Source organism: Sceloporus occidentalis, unplaced genomic scaffold (genome assembly GCF_023333645.1).
Source record: "Sceloporus occidentalis isolate IW3139 unplaced genomic scaffold, rSceOcc1.0.p SCAF_4, whole genome shotgun sequence".
Taxonomy (NCBI): domain Eukaryota; kingdom Metazoa; phylum Chordata; class Lepidosauria; order Squamata; family Phrynosomatidae; genus Sceloporus; species Sceloporus occidentalis.
The window spans coordinates 203,878,260-203,896,240 of NW_028316984.1; positions in this window are offsets into that span (position 1 = coordinate 203,878,260).

Consider the following 17,981-nt stretch of genomic DNA (forward strand, 5'->3'; position numbering starts at 1 on the left):
CGACCAAAATGGTGAAGGGTCTGGAAACCATGAAGCCCTATGAAGAACGACTTAGGGAGCTGGGGATGTTTAGCCTGGAGAAAAGAAGGTTGAGAGGTGATATGATAGCCCTGTTTAAATGTTTGAAGGGGCATTATATTGAGGATGGAGCAAGCTTGTTTTCTGATGCTCCAGAGAATAGGATGCAGAGCAATGGATGGAAGCTCCAGGAAAAGAGATTCCAGCTCAACATTAGGAGGAACCTCCTGACAGTAAGGGCTGTTTGACAGTGGAAGACACTTCCACAGAGAGCAAGGGAGTCTCCTTTGGAGGCCTTTAAGCAGAGGCTGGATGGCCATCTGTCAATGGGGATGCTTTGATGGTGAGTTCCTGCATGGCAGAATGGGGTTGGGCTGGATGGCCCTTGGAGTCTCTTCCAACTCTAGGATTCTATGATTCAAGGCACATGACAACAACAAATATACAGCAGAGCTCAGAAGCCATGCTGGCTTGTCTTTGTCCCCCCTCGACCCTTCTGCATGGCATGGCAGGGCTGGCCATATCCTTGCCGAGGGGATCTGGCGCATGGGTTTGACATGTTTGGCCTTGCAGTGGGCCACTGTGTCAAGAGAGGGAGAAAGGAAGGGAGAGGGGAGGAGGTGCTCCTTGTCAAGGCAAGAGGTCTGTTTTCTCCCCAGAGAGCGGCTGCTGCTCCTGCGGATCTTCTTGGTGTGATGAGATTATCAATGGCTTTAATCCAGGGCTCATTGTTCAGGAAGCCTCTCTGTCTTCCAAAGGAGCAGCTGCCGCCGTCTTCTCCTTGTGTGCAGCAAGACAATACCTGTGATTGTGCCTTGCGTTAATCCATCTTGGAGGAAATTAGAATCCCATCAACTATTCAGGCAGGGAAGGTAATCAAGAGGTAAAGCCCCAAACAAACAACACACACACACACACATTCACAATCTGGCCGTCCGATCCTGCCTCTGAGAACCAAAAGAGACAATCTGCCTCCTTTGGAAACCAGGAACATCATTTAATTAAAACCTGGTTTCTTAATTTTCTTCCATCACCCCCTTCTCCTTCTTTACCTCATTAAAGAAAGAAAAAATATGCCTGTGCCTTTTGGCAAGATATTGCTAAACTCTCTCCGGAGGGTGCTTGAGTGAAAAGCGTATTAAAAGGTGCACGCTGTGGGGCGGATGGATTGTATGCTTGGGTTTCTGTTTAACTCGTCCTTTTCCAAGACTCAAAACCTTGGATAATGGACCCAGAGTGGCGTCAAAGTCAAGTCTCATCTGGAACCAGAACAGCCTCAAATCAGCAGGAGGCATTGAAGCGGAGAAGCAGCTTTGCCATTCCAGCTTCATGCTTTCCGATGGAGTGAAAGAAAAGAACATTCAAATATGTTGGGGATATATTCTTCTAGATATTAGAAGAGAACAGGACCAGGAGCAATGGAGGCAAGTTCCAGGAAAAGAGATTCCAGCTCAACATTAGGAGGAACTTCCTGAGAGTAAGGGCTGTTTGACAGTGGAACACACTCCCTCGAAGTGTGATGGAGGGGGAATACAGACGGGTGGCTCCATGCTGCCTGTCTTTGCCCCTTGTTGGCACCACGCCAAGCACACTGTGCAGCACCAATGCGCTCCCTAAAAAAAAGAAGCCGCCTAGAGCGGCGGCTTTTAGGAGTGCCATAATGGCACTCGTGTGCCCTGACGCCATCGCTTCTGGTGAGCTCCATTTGGGCACACAGATGCCTGCGCATCATTGTCGTGCACCCTCTGTGGTTGGGGCATGGCAAGATGGTGCATGGGCACCGCTACTAGGGCTGGGCGTGTATGGACACCCAGCCCTATGGAGCCCTTAAATCAGCCCCAGGACAGCGCTTTCTACCCATCTGTATTGGTCCAGAGTCTCCTTCTTTGGAGTTCTTTAAGCAGAGGCTGGATGGCCATCTCTTGGGGTGCTTTGATGGAGAGTTCCTGCATGGCAGAATGGGCTTGGCCTGGATGGCCAACTCTGAGATACAAATGATCATTTATAGCCATTTTGAAAAATCTACCCTGCAACAGTGTATGATAAGATATAGCAAAGCATAGGGGGAAACTGAAGATTTATTTGCCAACCCTAAAAAAACCCAAAAACGGCCATTAAGCCATAAAAGGAAATTAGCACGCAAGCACCGAGTCAAAACTACTCAGGTGGAACCTTTCCCTTACATTTCAGATTGTTACTGGGGTTAGTAGAGTGCAACCTTTAGGAGATGGAAGGGTCATAATGTTTCTGCAATGCTTAATCTGCTTTGTCTTGGGATTTTCAAGGGCTTCTATTTTTCCCCCTGAAGTCAGAACCCTTTTCCTTTGGCTGGGCTCTGCCTTATTGTGGCTTTGTGGTCAACCTCTGACCTTTCTCTCCGCCCTCCATGGAATAATTCTGCCCTTTCTCTGATTGTGGAGACATCTGCTTTCTCTAACCATCACCACGGAGGGACCACCATCTCAGCCTCCTTCATTGCTGCATCCTCATCTGGTTGAGGTTGGCTGGAGGAGGAATTGTCCTAGGAGATGCCTTGAATGTAGAGAGCGGAAGAGAGCAATATCAATAGCAAGTACATTTCTATACCTCTTATCAGTGAACTAGTACTCCCTAAGCAGCTTACTATTTGTAAGCCAATTGCCTCCAAGAAGCTGGGTACTCATTTTACCGACCTACAGAAGTATGGAAGGCTGAGTGGACCTTGTAGCCCTCCTCCAGGATCGAACTCACAACCTTGTGGCGGCAAATCACAGGCAATCTCCTGCTTTATAGTTCTGACCTCTGCACTGCTTAACTCAGAGCCAGACATTTGAAGGGAGGGAGATGGGATGATTCACAACTAGCTGGATTTCAACAGAGGCACAGGCGGGCTGCATTCTCATTGCATACTGATTCTATTATATTGCATTGCTTTATCCATTTTATCTTCTGGCAGTTTGTTATAATGGAGTAAGGCTATTTGGGTTCTCTGGAACCGGAGTCTCAGTCTGAAATGGGAGACTCAGCATCACTGCTGCACTGGTTCCAATCCCAAAGTGTAGGTTTGGTGTGTATGTGTGACTGTGGCTTCAAGTCACTTGTCGAGTTACAGTGACCCCGTGAATTTCATGGGGTTTTCTTGGGCAAGGAACCCTCAGAGGTGGTTTTGCCACCTTCAGAATGTCCCCTCCAGGGATTGGGGATGCCAAATGTAAAATGATATTTTGAGGCTTGTGCTTTAACATGGATAAAAGAGTGGATCAATTTGGAAAATGAAAAAATTATTAGAATTAGAGGGAGGCGATCTGAAATTTGGGTGGCATGCCTACTGACAATATGGGGAAGTTGAGGCAGAGAGAAAAGGTAACCATCATTGCATAAGGAAGTCGCTATTAAAAACTTGGCAAAAATACACATTCAAACTATATAGGAAAGTTCCCAAATGGATCTCACCCCAGGAAGCACTTGATAGAAGAGAGATGATGGGAGGAGAGAAATGGATAACCTATCAAACCTTAATGAAAAAGGAAGGAAGATGTAGGAGCATAAAAACACTGGAAGAGCTTTGAGAGGAGGGTCGTCTGGAGATCAACTGGTTCAATTCCCAACAAATCAAAGAGCGGTTTAAAATAGATAGTACAGGACAAGGGTTTGAGGAAGAGGAAAACGCGTTAGATAAAATAATAACTGGGGATAAACCTAAACTGATGAGTAACATTTATAAACTCATCCTGAACTTGGACCAGGAACCAGAAACTGTCAAAAATGTAATGATCCAGTGGGCACAAAATGGAGGGCATCCGATAGAACTTAAAAAGTGGGAAAACATTTGGAACAAAGTAGGGAAATATACAAAATCACAAGATTTGAGGGAGAATTTCTACCAAATGTATCTACATTGGTAAATTATCCCAGAAAAATTGGCCAAAATGTACAAGAACAACTCAAATTTAAAGATTAAAAAGGTTGTATGTACAGCGCTGTGTAAATTTACAGCACTTTATAAATAAAGGTTAATAATAATAATAAATAATAATAATTTATGTTGGGAATGTAAGGAAGAGCCAGGGACATTCTGCCATTGCTAAAGCAAAACAACATTGGAAGAATATAAATCGCGTTGTAGAAAAGAGTCTAGAGAAAAAAATACAATTGAAACCCGGATTTTATTTACTAAACATGGGGGCCCTGAAGTAGGGAAAAGCACGAAAAAATTGTTTTTATATGACTATGATGGAACAAATATTGTTTGCACAGAATTGGAAATTAAAAATAGTACCCGAAACAACGAATTGGCGAAATAAATTAAAGGATATGTTAGAAATGGACCTATTGTCCCAAAAATGTCCTTAAAGCCACCGGAGGAAGTCCTCAAAGAGTGGGAACCAAATTTAACATATTTGGAAAACAGAAAGAATATTAACTAGCAAATGATCCTAAAATGTATTTATTAAGAGAATTAGAGAAAGTTAAATTGTGGGACGCATTGGAAGAAACATAAGAAACTACAAGAGAATGAGGGAGAGAATTTTAGCATGTACTTTTCATATATATATATATATATATATATATATGGATATGGATGAAGAATTATAGGTCTAGTTAGTCGTCTGTGTTACAATAAACATGTCAACAAATGATTATACAATTATAGTATATAACTGAATAAGGACATAATCCACCTTTTTCTTTTCTTTTGAAAAGTAGCAAAGATATCAATTGTGGCATTAAAAGATAAAGATAAGCAAACAAAGAATTAAAAACAAGTTAGCCAAATAATACTACTCTTGGAAATCCATAAGAGCAGAGGTTAAGCAACTGTCAAGATTCAAGAAGGAAGTTGGTATGCGAGGAGATTTGAACGAAATAAAGGAAAGATAGTAAGAAGGGAAGAGTGGAGGAAGAGAATGAATGAGATTTAGTTGATGGTGGTTGAAAGAAGAGGTGAAGCAGAAGAGGCAAAGGAGAAGAAGGATGTAAGTAGGTTGGAGTATGTAAGGAGAAGGTTTGAAAAGGGATAAGAGCAAGATGAAGAAGGACGATGTAAGAAGACACCAGTAAACACACATGAGATGCCCAGAATATGAAGATAAGAAGAAAACTCAACAACAGATGTAGTTTACTTTCTTGTCTTCTTAACCTCAATGGACCAATCAAAGACTTGCTTTGTTAGTTTGTTTTATGTGATGAAAGGGATCTGATGTTATTTTAACCAATAATTTTTTCCCTAAAAATTAAAAAAAGTAAAAGAAAAGACGATCCCCTCCAGGCCCCAATATTCACTGGCAGCCCCACAGACAAGCACTAACCAGAGCTGGCCATGCTTTGCTTCTAGGATCAGATCTTGGGACCACCTGGTGCCTTTGGCATATTCAGCCAGCTCCATTTATATCTGGCTTTGGGCAGAAATATTGGGCTTATCGAAAGGGGATGAAACAGTGGCTTACCTTTCCTGAATTCAGTGCTAATTTGGCAGGCAGAAATCGCCGCCAAACCATATCACCTCTTATCCTTCTCTTCTTCAGGCTGAGCCTATCCAGCTTGGCAGTTTCCAGACTTTCCACCATTTTGCTCACATTCCTCTGGACACATGGCTCCAGTTTCTCAGCATCCTTTTTGAATTGTTTTGCCCAGAACTGGACACAGGATTATTCCAGGTGAGGCCTGACCAAAGCAAAATACAGTGGCACCATTACTTCCCTCACTGTAAATGCATCTGAGAAAGCAGACTTAAGTCTAAGAAAGCTCCGACTGCCAACCCCTTTCTTTCCGTTGCAAAATGTGCTTGGAAGAGAGTCCCCTGGTCCTCCTAGACCTAGAACATTTCCACATGGGCAGGAATCCTAAAACCTGCCTGCGCCTTTCAAGCCCTCTCATCTCCAACTCCCCATCCTTGGCAATTAGCAGAGATGGAGACAAAAAGGTAGACTTGATATTGCAAGGAACCCGCATGGTCGGAATTGTGAATGGAGAAAATAACACGGAATAAAGAAAAATGGAAGATCGTACCAAACGGAAGGAAGCTCTCCTATTCGCCCAGAAGTGGAAAATCTTCAAGACGTGATCCTGTCCTCGCTGTGCATGCGCAAAGACGCTAATTCGAAATCAAGAATCCGATGGGTATGTACTGATGTGATAATTTCATTCGCATTCGCACTGCTTTCTCTTTCGGATGGAAGCTGTGTTGTCTTTGCGTGTGATGAGCTGGTGCATAATTTCATGCATTTTCGCATTGGCCCCAATTTCTTCTTCTTTTTGGACGGTGATACATTCCTCCGTGTGAAAAAGTCCTTAGTCTCAAAGGTGTTATAGGATCTCTCTACATAAAGATTTCACAGACTGACATGGCTATATATTTGAATTCCCTCAATCTAGACACTACTGTTGCTGGTGAAGAGTCCCTTTTGCCTCTACCTGAAGCCTCAGCCTCTGTAAAATGGGATTAATATATTGATCTACTTCACAAGGCTGCGTTGCGGTTGTAAAAGGACTATGCTATGCAGGGCATCAGACCTCTAGGATAAAATGATCCCCCTTGTCATTACGATCCCTTTTACCAGGGAAGCTAAATGCAGTTTTGCAAATGAGGAAATGGCCCAAGCTGCTGCAGGTGTCTCCAGAAAATCAGCCTCTTTTAGAAGTGAAACCGAGCCACTGTAAAAGTTTATGGAGTAAAAATTATTAGGGAGATGGGCTTGCATTTTAAGCTGCATAAACTTTAATGGCCTCTTTTGCTCAAGTTAAAAAAGAAAATTGTGTCTTTCTTATTCGATGGCTACCAGGGAGTCCGCTTTGTTTCCATCATTGTGGCATCCGAATGATACCTTTCCAGAGCTGGTCACTGAGATGCTACAAGATGGGAAGGATCTTATGACCAGGATGCTTGAGAAATGCCAAGGATTCTGGGAAAAGGGAAAGGAAACAGGGTCCCAGAATCACCAACCAGAGTCATTCAAATTTGCAGATGGCACCAAATTAGGAGGAATAGCTAATACTCCAGAGGACAGGATCAAAATTCAAAATGACCTGAATAAACTAGAAAGTTGGGCCAAAGCTAACAAAATGAAATTCAACACAGAGAAATGTAAGGTATTGCACTTAGGGAGGGAAAATGAAATGCACAGATATAGGATTATGGGGGACACCTGGCTGAACAAGAGACTTATTTGTGTGAACAGGATCTAGGAGTCCAAGCAGACCACAAGTTGAACATGAGTCAACAGTGTGATGGAGCAGCTAAAAAGGCCAATGCGATTCTAGGCTGCATCAATAGAAGTCTAGTGTCTAGATCAAGGGAGGAGCCCGGTCAGCTTACCTGAAGGCAGCAGAGGCAGCGGGGAGAAAGCAGGGATAATAAGGGAGACCCACTTTGGCCCATGGGTCCTCCTTCTCCAGGACATGCCCTCCATTTCAGCCCCCCTCCCCCAATGCTTGTAAGTCTGGGCTATTGCTTACCTCACTAATGATTGACGTGTATTTTGAAGCAGAGCAGCTAATGGGAACAACAACTGAGGCACAGAAAGAAGCCATTTCATAGGGGTAAAAAACCCAACACTTTCATAGTGAGAACAAGGGCCCTTTTGGACTCGAATTCTGAAACGCAGTGAAAGTGAATCAGGATTCGATTCAAACTACAAGTGGGAATGACCCCTGGGACTCTTAGTAGACCACAAGCTGAGCATGAGTCAGCAGTGTGATGCAGCAGCTGACAAGGCCAATGCGATTTTAGGCTGCATCAATAGAAGTCTAGTGTTAAGATCAAGGGAAGTAACAGCGCCACTCTCTTCTGCTTTGGTCAGGGTTCTGTCCTGGGCCCAGGGCTATTCAACACCTTTATCAATGACTTAGATGAAAGAATAGGGGCCATACTTATCAAATTTGCAGATGACACCAAATTGGGACGAACGGCTAATACTCCAGAGGACAGGATCAACATTCAAAATGACCTGAATTGATTAGAAAGCTGGGCCAAAGCTAACAAAATGAAATTCAACACAGAGAAATGTAATTAAATGTAATGCAATTAAAAAAAATAATGCAAAAAGATCAGGCAAAAAAGTAGAAATAAAAACCATTACTTTAAAAACAACTAAACAATCTGTAAATTATAACCATTAAAATTCATTAAAAGGCTATATGCCAGCCAACAAAACAGCGCAAGACACCATTAAAAGCCCCTCACCGTCCATTTCTGAAAACTTGGCAGAAAAAGGCTGTTTCTCCTGGATTTCAAGCCATGAATTTTTGCCTGGGATTTCAGACATTTTGCATTTTCAACGGGTGATTTGGACCTGACTTGGGACAATCTGGAACTCCTTAAGAGCTCTTTAGACCTAAACCTGTCCTCCATGGAAAAGCTCAGCTACACAAAGAACACACATAAAGTCCTAAGACAAAAGATGAAAATCAGCAAAAAGGAAAGGCCACAACTTTATTAGCAACAGCAAACAAACAATTGGTAGGGTTGGCCAAAAGCATAAGGTCAGGATCTGAGATATCGAACAACCCCTCGGTTGTTTGATAGCCATCATGCCTGGTACCTGCCAGGCGTTGGGATGACCTAGGGGCTAAGGAACGCCAACTGTTCACCATGACACCAGGCGCTCGCTTGTTCTCTAAGCCCCTAGTCATCGGGAGGTGCTCCTGTGTCTGCCCTGCTCGCCCCCGGCTCCCGAATGACTCCCAAACCAGTGCTCCGTAGCCCTGGTACCACACCAACCAGACCCATGGCCTATGCTGCCGTCCCACAGTTGTGACAAAACCCACAAACCCTAAGGAGGGAGGGTGGGAGAGCCAATTGACGAATGGCACCGGAGCCAGACCGCATGGCCTATATATAGGCCCTGGCTCAGGCCCACCATGTGGCCGAGGAGTCTCCACCTCCAGGGCAGCTCAACCAATCAGCTGCCCTGGAGGACCAGAACTCCCAGCCTTAGAGTAGTCCTCCGCCCTGACTAGAGCGACGCGGAGCGGAAGGGCCCGCCCCTTCTGCCCCGCATGACCAATCGGCGCGGAGGATCGCCCCAGCAGCATGCTGGGCTGATAATGCACTGCAGCTCCTGGCGGCCGCTCGTTGTGGTACCCAGAACTGGACACAATATTCCAGGTGGGGCCTGACTAGAGCAGAACAGAGTGGTGCTATGACTTCCCTTGATCTTGACACCATACCTATATGAATGCAGCCTAGAATCACATTGCATTTCTTTGCTGCTGCATCACACTATTGACTCATGCTCAGCTTGTGGTCTGCTAAGAGTCCCAGATCTCTTTCTCATGGACTGTTGTTGAGCCAGGTGTTCCCCATCCTATATCTCAGCTTTTAATTTTTCCCCCTGCCTAACTTTACCTTACATTTCTTACAAAACTTCCTCAGAATGTGGTGGAGTCTCCTTCTTTGGAGGTCTTTAAGCAGAGGCTGGATGGCCATCTGTCAATGGGGATGCTTTGATTGAGAGTTCCTGCATGGCAGAATGGGGTTGGATGGCTCTTGTGGTCTCTTCCAACTCTATGATTCTCCCTGCTGAAAATCATTTTGTTAGTTTGAGCTCAACTCTCTAATATGTTAAGGTCATTTTGAATTCTTATCCTGTCTTCAGGGGCATTAGCTACATTAAAACCTAGTAAAATGGAAGACAGTAGGAAAAGAGGAAGCGACATCCAAATGGATTGACTCCACAATGCCTGGCCTGAGTCTGCAAGACCTGAGCTCAACACTTGATGATGGGGTCACTTGGAGGTATCTCATTCATGGGGTTAACAACAGCAGCAGCAGCACTCTATGAGCATAAAGTTTAGCTGTCACCTTGATTTAGGATCATGGCCCAAATGTGCAACCAGTACGCACACACAACCATGTGCAATGAACATGATGTGTTTCTGCATGCACAATGGCACTGCATGCACAACTACACTACCACAACCTTGAACTGAATGCAGACATTCCTCAACATCAGCATGTCTAGGCACCAAAAGTGCTCCAGCCACTGAAGGACAAACATCGTCTCACAAAAACAGCATCAAAATATTAAATTTGAACTATTAAATGCTAGCCGTAAAATGACGGATATTAAATCTTTGACAGATCATTGCCGTCGGAGGCCTCCACAGTAGATTATAGGATGGATGGATCTAGAAGGGGGACATGTTCATTTCGGCTGCTCTGTCTCCGCACTGACTGATCGTGGAATTAACATCTTTGGAGAGAGCGCATCCCAGTCACATCTCCAGGTAGCCGTCTTTTCATTTTGATTAAAGTCTGTAATTCCCTCCTTGGTGGTGATTTTGTTCCGAGGCAAAGCGTTCAGGGGAGGGCAGGAAATTCCTCATCCAATTTTCCATATATTGAGCTGAGAATGTAATTATTTAGAGACTTTCAGAGGCCGCCGCTCAGCCCTGTCTCACTAAATCTGCATTTTAAATAGCGAAACAGTTATTTCCCCCCGTAATGCCATCAGGCAGGACTTCCGTAATTACACACCAAGGTTTCAGTTCCATTACCCGACTCAAAATCTGAAAAAGAAACTCGACAGAAGAGACGCAACAGCGGCTCAAAGAGCCATGGTAGTTGGGTTTGGCATGGCACCTCCAGAGTTGCACCAGCGGTCCATTCATAGAACCATAGACCCATAGAGTCGATAAACACCTGAGAAAGCCACCTGGGCAATGGCCGGGGCAAGGGTCCACTGCTAAAACAGACAGATGGCACACCAATGAAGCAACACTGCCACTCCCTTCTGCTTTGGCCAGACCTCGTCTGCAACCCTGTGTCCAATTCTGGGCACCACAATTCAAGAAGGATGTGGGCAAGCTGGAGAGTGCCCAGAGGAGGGCCACCAAAATGGTGGGAAGTATGGAAACCACCAAGTCCTATGAGAAGCAGCTTAAGGAGATAGGCATGTTCAGCCTAGAGAAAGGAAGGTTAAGATAGCCCTGTTGGAATATTTGAAGGGGTGCCATATTGATGAGGGAGCAAGCTTGCTTTCTGCTGCTCCAGAGAACAGGACATAGTGGAGCAATGGATGGAAGCTCCAGGAAAAGAGATTCCAGCTCCACATTAGGAGGAACTTCCTGAGAGTAAGGGCTGATTGACAGTGGAACACACTCCTTCCTCAGAGATTTTGGTGGGGTCTCCTTCTTTGGAGGTCTTTAAGCAGAGGCTGGATGGTATCTCTCATGGATGCTTTGATCGAGAGTTCCTGCATGGCAGAATGGGGTTGGACTGAATGACCACATTTTGTGGAACCACAGGAAACAGGGCCTTCTTTCTTTTGACTCATCCATTTCCACTGTGCCTTTAATCCCTATCTATTTATGTTACCATCTTATTCTTATTTATTTTTGCCTTTGATTGATGTTAGCTGCCTTTTGTGGCATTTTGGGCAAAAAGTAATGACAAACATTTAAGAATGAATAAGAACAAATAAATATTTTTGAGGGGAGGATGTTTGTACATGAGAAATTGCTGAGGAGAGAGCAAGTTTGATAAGTTCATCAGTAATGGGGAAATGAGGAAAGGAAAAGGCAAATACAAAGAGGAGGCATCACTGGCCGGTATCCTGTTGGTGATGTATGCGTGCATATGTTCCCCTACAGAAGAGTTGGAGATTTTTGTCCATATTCCATTGAAGGTTGTGGATGTAGAGTTGCAGATATGGTGACACTGAACATGCGGCATCATCATGCATTGTGCTTGATTTGCCATGCACACTGCAATTTATGTATTTCATATTTCTGCATTCAGTTGCTCCATGTTGCAGTTCATGAATGCACCAATGGCCCCATAACTGAGCATACAGTCACACTCTTTCTCCTTGATGTAGGATCTGGACCACATTGTCAAGCCACCAGTCCACAACCAATGGTCCAGGTGAGGTAGAAGGGCATGTGCTATGCTCATTGCTCCTCTCAACCTGGACAAAAATGTGAACGAGGCCGAAAGCCATAAATAAACTCCAAGGGCTTTGCTGAACCAAGACACGTTTATGACGGCTTGGGATGCCTGGAGATGGCACTCACGACTGCGAACCAGTTAGGCATGTCACTTGTGTAGCAATAACTCATCTTCCTATTTACTTAGAGGAGCACGGAGTGCCTGCTCCATTGTGCAAATACTCCCATTCATCTTCCTTCCTGGGACATGTGCAGTAATGAGGCGAGTTCTCCACTCCGAGTTGCCAAATCGACCCTTCGGACCAACTCATAAAGACCTGGCAACTCTGTCCGTTTTTATTAAGATTTAGGATGCGCCACGCAGTCTTTCCATTAGCGCTGGAGATGGGCGGCTTGTTGTGGGCCCTCCTGAGCCTTTTCCAGCTGAGCGACTTTGTCTGGCTCGCTCCCTGCTGTTGCCCTCTTGCAAATTTGTGTGAGAGAGGAGGGATGTGTTTCCTGCTGGCGCAAAGCACAGCGCAGGATGCAGCCTCCATGTTGACTCTCTGGGGCACTCAGTGGAAATTGAAGTAATGGAGCAGAAAAGAAACTGGGAGGACCTGGGACGGCCCTACAATAATTCTGACAGATGCCACATTTCAGGGATCATGTATCTTTCTTCTTCCCTGCTTCACTGGAATGTTAACAGAACAATTCTCACCATTTTGGCGTCTGCGCAGGTATCCCTAGTTTTTCAGAAAGCCCAGATCTTCTTGCAAATGTATGTACGCAATGCGCCTTCAGGGAGAGAGTGTGTCAAAAGCACTGATTTCCCTGAAAACTGGAAGAGAAACAAGTGGGACCATGTATTAATTAGAATCTTTAAATCCCATCCGATGTCAGGGCAGCATATGACAGCGTATGCCTTTAGAGTACTTAAGAGATGGAAAATATACTGAGCAATCTAACAAATTAAAGCAGCTCAAAAAACTATAACATTTTAAAGCCATGTAGAGTCAAAGAATGATAGGACATAGAGTTGGAAGGGAACGCAAGAGGCATCTAATCCTCTCCATGGAAGAATGCATGCTCACATGGAGGAAATGAACTCAGATTTTTATGGATACCACTCTTTTTTTAAAACCAAAGTACTCAAGCTCTGCTTAAAGACCTCCAAAGTTGGAAGAACTTCTTCCCCTCCACTTGACAGTTCTTAAGCTACAGTAACCACCATATGAAATTTTAAAAAAGGAAATAAACAAGGCAAGACTGGGACCCAAGACTGATCTATTACAGAACAGATTAAAGAGGGGAAATGACAGAACCCCACTATTGGTGACATACAGCTCCCAACTGAGAGCACTCAGCCATATCACCAGTGAACCACAACCCACTCTGGACAACAATGCTGCCCTTCAAGAACTCTGGGTGGCCAACCTTTACTCGCCTATAGATAGCCTCCACACCTCAAACACTTACCTATAGAAGAACACGCAACACAGATGTGGACACTGGTACAAAGCCTTGCCACAAACGTAGATGCCAGTTCTGTCCACACATCTATTCAGGAAATGTCATCACAAGACCTAATGGCAACACCAACAACAGTAGGGGGACTTTCTGTTGGGATCCGCGGACTCGGTTCCCAATAACCAAGAGAGCATCTTCACGTGATTACAAAGAAAGATTTTATTCCAGAAATTGAGACAGAAGTCCCTCTGCCCAGGTTTTGTGTCAGAACTGACAAGGTTTCCCCTTGGATCATACTTAAGAAAGAGTTCCCATCATCCAGCCCCCCTCCCTGGCTACAATCCCAAGCCTTCGACCCAGATCAAAGTGACCTTTCATGCTTCCTCTTTCTTTTCTTGCATTATCATTCAATTGTTCTTAAGGAAGGAGAGCATCCCTGGTTTATAGCCTGATCTGCTTGCAAGAACAACAGGGTCATAAAACCACAAATCTCTCTTGCCTCTGGCCATTTGCCCCCTCCTCTTGTTTTCCAAGCTTGGCTTCCCACCCGATTCCTATTCCCCTTTCAATAAACCAGCATTTATCCTAACACTATATCACCATGTCATCTTACAGCCATATCATGATTAGCCATATCATCATAACATCATGACGGAACCAGGCATATGGATCTGACACTTTCACATCCTCATCATCCTCCAGTGTGATTTATGCCATACTATGCCACCAATGCCCTTTGCCCTGGGGCAAACAGGCTGGTCCCTGCACTAGAGGATAAATGGACATGAATCAGACATATGCATTTGCATTTGCATTTGAAGCAGTGAGGGCTCAGTCCTGGACCCCATTGACTCTCTCTGTGCGTAGGTGTGCATGTGCATGTGTCAGAGAGTGAACTTATGGAAGCTTAGTATTAAAGAAAAGTAGCCTCAAGAAGGCAGAAGGGGAGGGAAGGGTCTCCTTGTTTCTCTTCCCAGAGATGGGAGACTACTCACTTTCAGAGAGCTGCCTTCAGGAGGAAGGAAAGGCCAAGAGCCATCCCTACACCCCGAGATCCACCTGCCCTGTTTTTTGAGTGAATGCTTCCCCAGGTTCCTCTACAGCCTTAAATGAAAGGATTCCCCCCCTTTGTCCACTGGAGGAAATGGAACGGTCATTCAGGTTTACAGGAAAGCAGCAGGTGCTCTGTCAAAATGCAGCAGCCTTGCAGCCTGAGATGGCGGATGGATGCTGTGTGGGTAATAAGGCAAATTAATATCCACAAAATGAGCCGGCAACAGGATTTCCAAAACACATTAGACGTGGATGCCGCACCTGCTGTTTTAGGCCATGCGGGCAGCCGATGGGCTGCTGGGCCACTGAGTGGGAAAGGAGGGCTTTCATCCAAGCAGAGAAGGAGCTGACCAGCCTCAGAGTGAGTACCAGAGGTCATAGAATCATAGAATCATAGAGTTGGAAGAGACCCCGAGGGCCATCCAGTCCAAACCCCTTCTGCCATGCAGGAACTCACGATCAAAGCATCCCTGACAGATCCAGCCTCTGTTTAAAGACCTCCAGAGAAGACTCCACTACCTTTCAAGGCAGCAGCATCTTCCACTGTCGAACAGCCCTTACAGCCACGAAGTTCCTTCTAATGTTGAGCAGGAATCTCTTTTCCTGGAGCTTGCATCCATTGCTCCAAGCCCTATTCTCTAGAACAGCAGAAAACAAGCTTGCGTCCTCCTCAATATGACACCCCTTCAAATATTTAAATAGAGCTATCATATCTCCTCTTAACCTTCTTTTCTCCTGGCTAAACATCCCCAGCTCCCTGAGTTGTTCCTCATAGGGCATGGTTTCAAGACCTTTCCCCATTTTAGTTGCCCTCCTTTGGACATGTTCCAGGTGAGATAGGAATTGGAGGTCAGCCTTCATGGGGACCTTTGTGGGGGACCCAGCCTCAGGTGGGGAACAGTGAGGTGAAGGGTAGCAGGTTGTCTCCATAACTTCCAGGCTACCTCTTGACCTGGTCCTCCTCTCACACCAGTGGAGTTGCTGGTGTGTGTGTGTGTGTGTGTGTGTGTGTGTGTGTGTGCAGGGGTGCCGATCACAGTGGATGACACTCCAAAGGCAGATGGACACCTGGTAGAGTGGCACACCCAGTGAGTGGCATGGCATCTGGGTGAGTGAGAAAGGGTATCCAGTGGACACACAACACCTGGATTAACAAGACAACATGTGAAAGGGATCTAGGAGTCCAAGTAGACCCCAAGTTGAACATGAGTCAACAGTGTGATGCAGCAGCTGAAAAGGCCAATGTGATTTTAGGCTGCATCAATAGAAGTATAGTGTCTAGATCAAGGGAAGTCATAGTGCCCCACCTGGAATAATCTTGTGTCCAGTTCTGGGCCCCACAATTCAAAAAGGATGTTGAGAAACGAGTGTGTCGAAAAGAGGGCCACCAAAATGGTGAAGGGTCTGGAAATCATATATTTTGAAGAAAGACTTAGGGAGCTGGGGATGTTTAGCCTGGAGAAGAGATGGTTAAGAGGTGAAATGATGATAGCCCTGTTTAAATACTTGAAGGGGTGTTACATTGAGGAGGGAGCAAGCTTTGTTTTCTGCTGCTTTAAAGTGGGTGATGACAATACCTGAATAGTTACAGATTGTCTATTCCTTGGCTCAGCCATTCTTCAAAATGGAGACTGCAGTCAAGACCTCAGAAGAAGACGGACTTGGAAAGGCATCTGTGAAGAAACAAGGCAAGATCCTCGAATGTAAAGATATATATTTGAATACCAAAGTTTTCCATGTATTTCCAGATTCTCTGTATGGCTCTGGAAGCTGGATAGGAAAGGAAGCTTATTTTTTAAAAACTTCAGCTCATCCAAACTATGGATCCCACTCCAAGAGACAAAGAGACCAGTTGGAGAGAAGACCCTGGACTCTCCTTAGAAGCCCAGATGACTCAAGTGAGAGTGTCCTATTCTAGACATGTAATGACTCACTGAAAAAGAAAATAAGGCTGGGAAATATTGAAAGCAATAGGGAAAAAAAGGAGGCTGTATTACAGGTGGGTTGCTTCAAATCCTTTAGCCAACGGGATCCAACATTCCTCATAGATCTTTCAACATTTTGGTCACCCTCCTCTGGACATGCTTCAGATGTCCACATCCTTTTGAATTGTTGTGACCAGAACTGGACACAGGGTTATTCCAGGTCAGGCTTGACCAAGACATAGAAACTATTGTTTCCCTTGATCTAGACTCTATACTTCTATTGATACAGCCTAGAATCGTATTGGCCTTTTTAGGTGTCGCATTGCACTGTTGGCTCATGTTCAACTTGTGCAGTACCTTCCATCATATATCTATGCATTTTGTTTTTCTGCCCTAAGTGCAGTACCTTACATTTCTCCGTGTTGAACTTCATTTTGTTAGCCTTGGCCCAGCTTTCTAGTCTATTCAGGTCATTTTGAATCTTGATCCTGTCCTCGGGAGTATTAGCTATTCCTCCTAATTTGGTGTCAGCTGTAAATGTCTTCTCTTAACCTTCTCTTCTCTGGGCTAAACATCCCAGCTCCCTCATTAGGGCATGGTTTCCAGGCCCTTCACCATTTTAGTTGCCCTCCTTTGGACACATGGCTCCAGTTTCTCAACGTCCTTTTTGAATGGTTTTGCCCAGAACTGGACCCAGGATTATCCCAGGTGAGGCCTGACCAAAGCAGAATAGAGTGGCCCTATGACTTCCCTTGATCTAGACCAGTGGTTCCCAAACTTAGGTCTTCCAGGTGTTTTGGGCTTCAACTCACAGAAGCCCTAGCCAGCTTGGTAAACTGTCAGTAATTCTGGGAACGGAAATCCCAAACATCTGAGGCTCATTCCCACTTACTGAAAAAACCGAGTCCCGATCCGGCTCTGCTCTGCAATGCCAAGCGATTCGAAAAGGTCCCTCGTCCACACTACGAATTGGGACCTTTTAGAATCACTGTTCTTTGGCACGATTCTCATCCCCTTTTCTTGGCTCCTGCTTCCGGGCCTGGCCTCCGATCTCCCTTCCCAACGGCCTGCCACCCGGCGTGGCTCAGCTGCTCACACGGGGGAGGGAGGTTGGTGGCAGTCCTGGCAGGTGGCACCAAAAGCACTGCCACACGAGTTTAAAAAGTGCTATCAAAATGACCTGCCTTTTTTGCATTTGCTCCAGATTATCCCCACTGGAATCGATCAAATGAGGATGGGGTTGGTTTCCAGTGGGAACTAAGGGCATATTGCTCGAATCAGGATTCTGAGCTTTTCGTAGTGGGAACGACCTCCTGAAGGACCAAAGTTTGGGAAGCACTGATCTGGGCACTCTACTCCTATTGATGCAGCCAGGATTGCATTGGCTTTTTTAGCTGCTGCATCACAGGGGAGGTTTATCCTATGCAAGCATGGAGTAGGATCATGTCTTTTCTTATAAGGAAAAGGATCTTGTGTGCTACACAGCAGGGATCGCTCCTGAGCCTTTCCTCCACACTTCTGTGCAGTTTTTTTAAAACTATGCAAAGAGTTCCAGTGTGAACCTAGACTCTTAAGGAGCAAACAAAAAGTGCTTGCTAAAAAATAGAACAAAACCAAATGCATTTTACATGTGGCCACTGGCTTTGAACTGGGAAGATGAATGGCTCC